The sequence below is a fragment of the Arachis hypogaea genome, chromosome 5, assembly GCF_003086295.3.
Source record: "Arachis hypogaea cultivar Tifrunner chromosome 5, arahy.Tifrunner.gnm2.J5K5, whole genome shotgun sequence".
NCBI classification, from domain to species: Eukaryota; Viridiplantae; Streptophyta; class Magnoliopsida; order Fabales; family Fabaceae; genus Arachis; species Arachis hypogaea.
The window spans coordinates 9,858,022-9,866,020 of NC_092040.1; positions in this window are offsets into that span (position 1 = coordinate 9,858,022).

Here is a 7,999-nt window from a genome sequence, read left to right on the forward strand (position 1 = left end):
ATTGTTCGTTTGTGAAGTCCGGTTATGGAAGCTTGGTCGAGCTATTTGTTAGCAAAGGAAGAGAGGAAGAGGCATAGTTAGGAACTGAGAAGCAGTTTAGTCAGCATCTGATAAAGGCAATAGAGGCTAATTTGAAGGCATCAAGGTGTTTCACGGTGACTTTGTATGATAGGGATAATTTTGAATTTACTGTGGCCGAGACCACTCCAACTGGTAGCTTCTCACCTGGATCTTACAGAGTGTCTCAGACATGTAATTGCGGATATTTCTAGGCACTTCATTATCTATGTCACATGCCTTAGCATGCTGTGTATACTCACGTCTGAGTTGGGAAATCTATGTCCATGAGGTGTATCGCCTTAGCTCAGTGTTTAATGTTTACCAGATAGGATTCACACCTCCAATCCCTGAGGGTTTTTGGCCACCATATGATGGTCCCACAGTCATATCCGATCCCACCAAGAGACGTGCGTCTGAAGGGAGTCCCAAGACTACTTAAATATGAACTACCATGGATGAGGTTAATCCGAATAGACCCAAGCGGTGTGGGCTTTGCAGATAGCCTGGCCATACACAGAGGAGGTGTCTACAGGGAGGTGTCAACATGGATTCTGCTTCCGCTAGTAATGTGTAGGGTTGTGTTTATTTAGGGTAATATTTTGTCGATTGTGTTTTTTTCATTTACTTTAATCTTGTGTCGGTTGTAAGTTTTATTGTGTTTTGTTTTCCTGTGTTAGAATTAATTGAATTCAATCATTTGGTTTTTTGGTTATATTGTATATTCTTCACTCGTGTTATCCAACAGTCGTGTAAGAAACTATGAAGTAGTAAATACAAGACACCAAATGCTCACATTACATAGAATGGCCCAAGACATACATCGTATCTAAGCAACATATAGCTACCATCTAAATAATATAACATACTTGTTATACTAACAACATAAAACCAATCATCAAAATATATTAATGTATACACCGTAATAAAAAGAGATGCAATCTTGTAAAGCAGCGACGGCGACGCCTGATCCGCTGTGCTCTCTAAGCCAGAGAGATCTCATCCTCATCTCTGTCGCCATCATGCTCCATCTTGTTTGGTGTGCGCTCGGGTGACATAGATGGACCAGGATGTGCCGAGGGATTTGTAGTGAATTCTGAGGGGGGAGTCCCGCCCAATACAAATGTGTCATCCAAAGGTCTAGAAGGAGGATCATTCAGATCCACATCTAGGTGTGTCTAGGGTCTGGCCACCTGAGATCTGCGTCTGTTTAAGTCATTCTCCTGCATGAGCACACTAATCTCATCAAGGACGTGTGACCCTCTAAACTCCGTGTCAAGGCCCTCACTACCAGGCAAGTTCGATAGCATGTCACTTGGGCTAATGCGTCTGGCTCTCCTGCATCGCCATGTCACTGCTAACAAAATAATTACCATCACCGCCACCTCCATCACCACCTAATCTGCCACCACTATAACCATTGTCTCCACCACCACCATAACCATAACAATCTTCATTGAGACTGCCTCCAGCTCCTCCACCACCACCACCCTCACCTCCTCCACTACCACCACCCATTCCACCATCATATCTACCATCGTCACCACCATTATATCCACTGCCACCTCCTCCATTTGCACTATCATCCTCACCATCACCACCCTCGTCTCCACCATTACCATCATCCTCTCCGCCTCTCCTTTCATGTTGACCTCTACCTCAACCATCACCCTCCCTCCCTGTCGGCCACGACCCCTAGCTCCTCTATGGTCTCTACCCTTCCCCTCGAATGCATCAATTGCATTGTCGATCCACCTCCACTCACGTTGACTCGAACGTGTCCTGACACGACATCTCCGCTCAACACAACACTTGTCTGGAACATCATGTTTAATCTATATCAGGAACCTGTCATGGACCTCTCTGCATTACCTCGGCTAGGATTACAACTACTCTGGGGTCACCGAGAAAGAACTTAGGCGATAAGAATCTTCTGCCATGCGCATGCCACTACTTCAAGTACACTTATGACGGTCCTGGGTCTGGAATGATTTTAAATCGTAACACATTTTGCGACTTATTAGTCCAATGAATGTGCTGACTTTGTAAGGTAGTGGAAAATCACCGATCTCTTCCTTTGCCATCTTTCGACATCAAGAAATCAATGTTAAGTGCGGCACGCAGTCGATGTTGTACTTCACCTAGTTATGGTAGCACACAATCCACATGATGCCGCTCTATGATAGCAAAATAGATCAATGTCGTCACAAACCTCCATAATGCCATATGTCGTGGCTCTAGTATCTCGGGAAGCACTACCTAAATGACCTCTGGCGAGCTATATGGTATCCACGCGAATTGTAAGGATAAATGGTTCTCACATGTCATTATAAACAGTAAAAAGCCAAAATAACTTAACAATAAAAACTTGAAAGCTTAAACACTCACATCCTTAACTTGAAGTAAATCTATCCTGAGCCTCTAATGTGCAACTTGAGACCCCTTCTTGTTTAATGTTGGCTGATAACCTGACCACCTGCAACCCAAGGCATCAACAACGGCCATATATCAAAAAAATATTAACAAACATAAGAACCATAAACATTAAGTACCTCGACACCAACAACCAATGAAAGGTGTCAAAACCATCAGGCCTGAAACTAAGGAACCGCTAGAAGATCCATGACCGAAGGAGCTACAATGGACCAGCTAACTTTACCACGTTCTTGTTGGCCACACGACACATGCACCGGTATAACAATGAAAGAGCAGCGAATTTTCAGCTATATCTGCCCATGTCCTCTAGCTTGGCTACGTACAATAGTCAACGAATGTGAAGACGTGTACCAGAGTTGACACAAAAAAGATGAATGGATAACACATCATAATGTAGACCCTCGCATACCTCCTAATCGTATTAACATCTGTGCCCTGTGGAAGCTCACTGAATGTGTCCTGCATTCAAGTGCTACTTCACAATGAATTTGTCGATGTAGTTCGCAGAAGATAAGATACCCAATAGCTCCTCGAACCATGCCCATGCTGGTCGGCCACCATCGATGTATCTCTCAAAATCCGTTAGACATACACTGACGTACTCACCATCAATCGAGAGCCCTAACTGGTATGCTACATCCTATAATGTATCGTGCACTTCCCAAATAGCATATGGAAAGTATGCATATCCAGACGCCATCTCTCCACAAATGCACTTACTAATGGCTCATCCAACCTAAACAAGGTCTCGTTCAGCCTCGCAAGATGTTATAAACCTGCCATCTACAAATATGGTACGATCTTATCGTCTAGGGGCATACCATGTTGCCTTCTCATGCTAGTAACACATCGATGGGATTGCATAACGATAAAAAAATTATTTCTAAGAACCATTACAATAGGGGTGTTCAAATCTAAACCGATCCAAATTAAACCGCTCATTCAATCCAATCCAAACCAAAAACCGATTAAAACCGCACTAATTCAGATTTGATTGAATTCTATTTTTTGCAAACCGCTGGATCGGATCGGATTTTGGATCTACTTTTCATAACCGATCCAATCCAATCCAAACCGCACAATGTGCTATAATATTATTATTTTATTATTATATTTACAATTGTACTTATAATATGTTCAATTTTTTATATATTTTTATATTATTCATGTATTATTATTATTATTTAATAAATATTTTATGTTTAAAATGTTATTTATTTATTTTTTTAACTAACCTATAATTTTTTTCTATTGTTATGTTGTCGTTAACTTTTTAAGATATTGTTGAGACTTATTATGTCATTGTTGATTATTTAAAATTTAATATTGAGACTTGTTATATGTATTTAATTTTTTTAATTTATAAAACTGCAAATTCAATCCAATCCAAACTACACTGCAAGTAAAATTAATGTTCGAATCGGATGAGTTTTTAACTCAAAATCGATCCAAACCACACTGCGAACACCCCTACATTATAAAACAGTTTACTAAAAAAATATTAAATAATAAATGCTCTAAACCCAAACAAATAATTTTACAAGTTAAAAACAAAGAACCTGAGCTAAATCTAAATGGACCTAGCATGGAAGATTCTAATAAAAAATAATTTTAATATAAAACATATCACAACCCGTAATCATTAACACTTTTGAGTTAAATTAAATTGTAATTAAACTAATTTTTACTATCTAATCTAACATTTATAACTTACTAACAAATTACTAATTATTACTCTAACCACCATTTATAGTTTAAAAAGTCTCATTTCTAACTGACGATTATAAATAAATACTCTAAGCGGCTTAATATTACTAACATTTTTAATTTATCTTAAAAAAAAAATTCATTCACTAACCTCTTCATTAATGTACCAGCAATATAAATAATTCCGTCCAGTTAATAGATACGATCCGGGTCGTCTTCCATGTCTACAGTTTTGAATATTGTGTAATTCAAATTGTATATATAGGTGTTTATATAGTAAATCAAAGCTAATAGATTCGATTTAGCTGTAGTATATAATGCCTATAAATTGAACTGATTCTATTCGATTTACTCCCCTAGTAAAACAAAACCACTAATTTTGATTTACTATGAACATAAATCGAAACCTATATATTCGATTTACTATATGTTAGTCATTTCAACATTTTATTATGTACTAGACCTACTAGATCGAAGTTATATATTTTGATTTATATATATATCCTTACTAATTCGAATCTTATTAATTCGATTTATCTTGAGAATGTATAATAAATTTGATTTACATATAAATACAATCAAGACAACTATGTAACATTATTATATTAAGACTATCATGTAATATTGGTTTTCATTTACTTTGTTTATGTGTTTTACCCTAATTATTATTATTTCTATTGTACTACTATTTACATGAATGCATTATCAGAAGAAAATTATTGCATATTAATTAGATTATTCACTAATTACTTATAATTAAAATTATATATTTTATTATACAAAGTGATAATTAATTTGTCTAATTTTTTATTAATAGTAATCTATGAAGATTATGTAATTTATGAAAATTATAAATTTATGCATACGATGATATTAATAAAAAAAATTAAGATATTATTAAATGATCGTAGACTCAAAAATAATCATATATATGTAAAAAAATAATCATAATTTAAAAACATATAAATGACATATGACTTAAATATTTTTACGTACAATTAATATATATAAATAAATAAAAAATATTAAGAATTTAATAAATATATCCAAAGAATATACTTTACATGCCTAAAAAATTGATTAACCTATCATGAATAGGACTATCGAGATAAAATTTTACTGTACAATAATATATGTTTAGATATATAAATAAATAATAATTATAGGTATAAAAAAATTATAATTAATGACTATAATCATTATATATCAAATTAATTTAGTATTAATTAAAACTTTATTTTTTTATTTTAAAACAAATCAATCCTATTATTATTATTAAATAAATCTACAATTATAATTAACATTATTTTACGTAATCATAATACTATCCATGATGATTATTATTATTCTTATTACACCCCTATTTGAATGAATGCATTATTAAAAATAAATTATTATATATTAATTAGATTATTTATTAATATGCATAATTAAAATTATTTATTTTATTATATATTTTTAAAATAATAATTAATTAATCTAATATTTTATTAGGCATAATTAATTAGCATATAAGTTCATTGTCTTTAGTAGTAATTTATAAAGATTACTGTGATTAACAAAGATTGACGCCGTAATTTATAAAAATTACGCATACAATAATATTAATAATAAAAAATAAAAAATTATTGAATAATTGTTGGCTCAAAAATAATATCATACATAAATAAATAATCATAATAATATCATACAAATTAAATCAATCATGTATAATTAGAATTATTTGTTCTGAAAATAGGTAATTAAATTAATTTAGCATTAATTGAATATCTTTATTTTTAATTTAAATTAGATTAATCTTACATTATATATATATATATATATGTAAATTTTTATATTTGAGGTTTATATTTTTCTTAATAATTGTTATGGTTACTGTTATATTCTAATTTTGAGTTTAATATTAAATATAATTTTTTAAAATTTTTTATTTATATTCTTTTGTTATTTTATTTTATCTTAATTTTTTTGTATGTATGATCTTATTAAAAATTTTAAAACAACATCTAAACATAAAATTTAAAAATTTAAAGTTAGAATACTTCGATATTTAAATAGTGATATAAATTATGGATATATAATGATCAATATTAGAGATATAAATTAAAATTTTGATTGTTTGTAAAAAATATATATACACATTTTTTTTTATAAAAATTGAAATATTAATTTATTATATACTACGTTTTTTTCTTAAATTGATCCAACTATTTTATGAAATTCTTTGTTATTTATTTGTTATGTATTTTTGTTTAATATTTACATAAATAAAAATAATAAATTTAATTTAATTTAAAATTAAATATTTTAAAAATATTTTTTATAAAAAATACTTTAAATATAAATAAAAAATAAATATTCCCCGCACGGACACCTACACTATTAATAATATTATAAATATAAATAAAATTATAAATATAAATAATATTCCCCGCACGGACACCTACTCTCTGCCCTCTTAATAAGTGTGTCAGATACATATCGAGTCTACACAAAATCACTATCCCTTTCCCTAACTGAATACATTTATTTATGGTAGAAATTCAAAAATTTAAGTTCAGTTAAATAATTTTATATAAAATTAATTATTAAAAATAGTTAAATAATTTAATAAATTCATCTGTAACTTTTAATTATCAATCTGACACAAATTTAATTATAGTGAATTATAGTGTACAGAGCAAAGTTTAAAGATATGCTTATGTGGCAAAATTTAAATCATACATTCTAAAGCCACACTTTTCATAATAGATCAAAAATTAATGATTTTAACTAATGTTAATTGTAATAATACCGAATTCTTAAAATCAATACAAAATGATTTTTCTTAAAATCTTTATTTTACTATAAATTTTATTGAAGGACTTCAAAAACCTGAAAAAACTTATTTTTCACACGGAATTTCTAAAAAATATTACCATGGAAATGATTCCCCACATCTTTATCATACTTTCAACCCACAATTAAATTCTATAGTAGATATGCTTGAAGAAATATTAGTATCCATAAAATTTCAAAGAGATAAGGAAAAAGAGAATCCCAAAGAAGAAAAAATTCAAAATATAATCAACATAACAGATCTAAAAGTAAAACCACCATTGAAATTATGAATATTGAAGAAAAATTAGAAGAAGTTACAATGCTTTTTAAACAATTAAAAATAGCTCAAGAAAATAATATTATGGAACATGGTTTTCAAATAGAAGAAGAATTAGTAAATTCGGAAAATATAGAAAATGAAGAACATATTCTAGATTATTCAAGTGACGAAGAACCAGCAATTCCAATACAAGTAAAAAATGAAGCTGGAACATCTAAGGATAATCAATCTCAATTTAAATGGGAAACAGGTTTTGATAATTATGCTTTTAAAAAAGGGTTTATAAATAAAGATTCAAAATATACAAAAATACCATCAAAATACGTTCCTAAAATCCAGGAAATGGAAGGAGAAAGAATGCTTGACTTAGACTGTAAAAAGAATGAAAAAGAAATTTTCGAAAATTGGTTGAATTCCTTTTTATTAGAAGCCTTTACTAATCCAAAACTTAGTGAATTGTCTGGAAGAGATATTTGGAATTACATAGGGTTTCATACTAAAGGAACTATAAGAGATTATATGACATCAATAGAAAACCAAATAATAGAAGAATTAGCAACAAAAACAACAGCTTATGATAAGATATTATATATAATGATGATTTTATATAAAGAATTTTTTGGAAAAAATATTATAGATCATAGACAAGAAGTCTATAATAAAGAATATCAAGAAACAAAAAACCATTTAGCTAATATT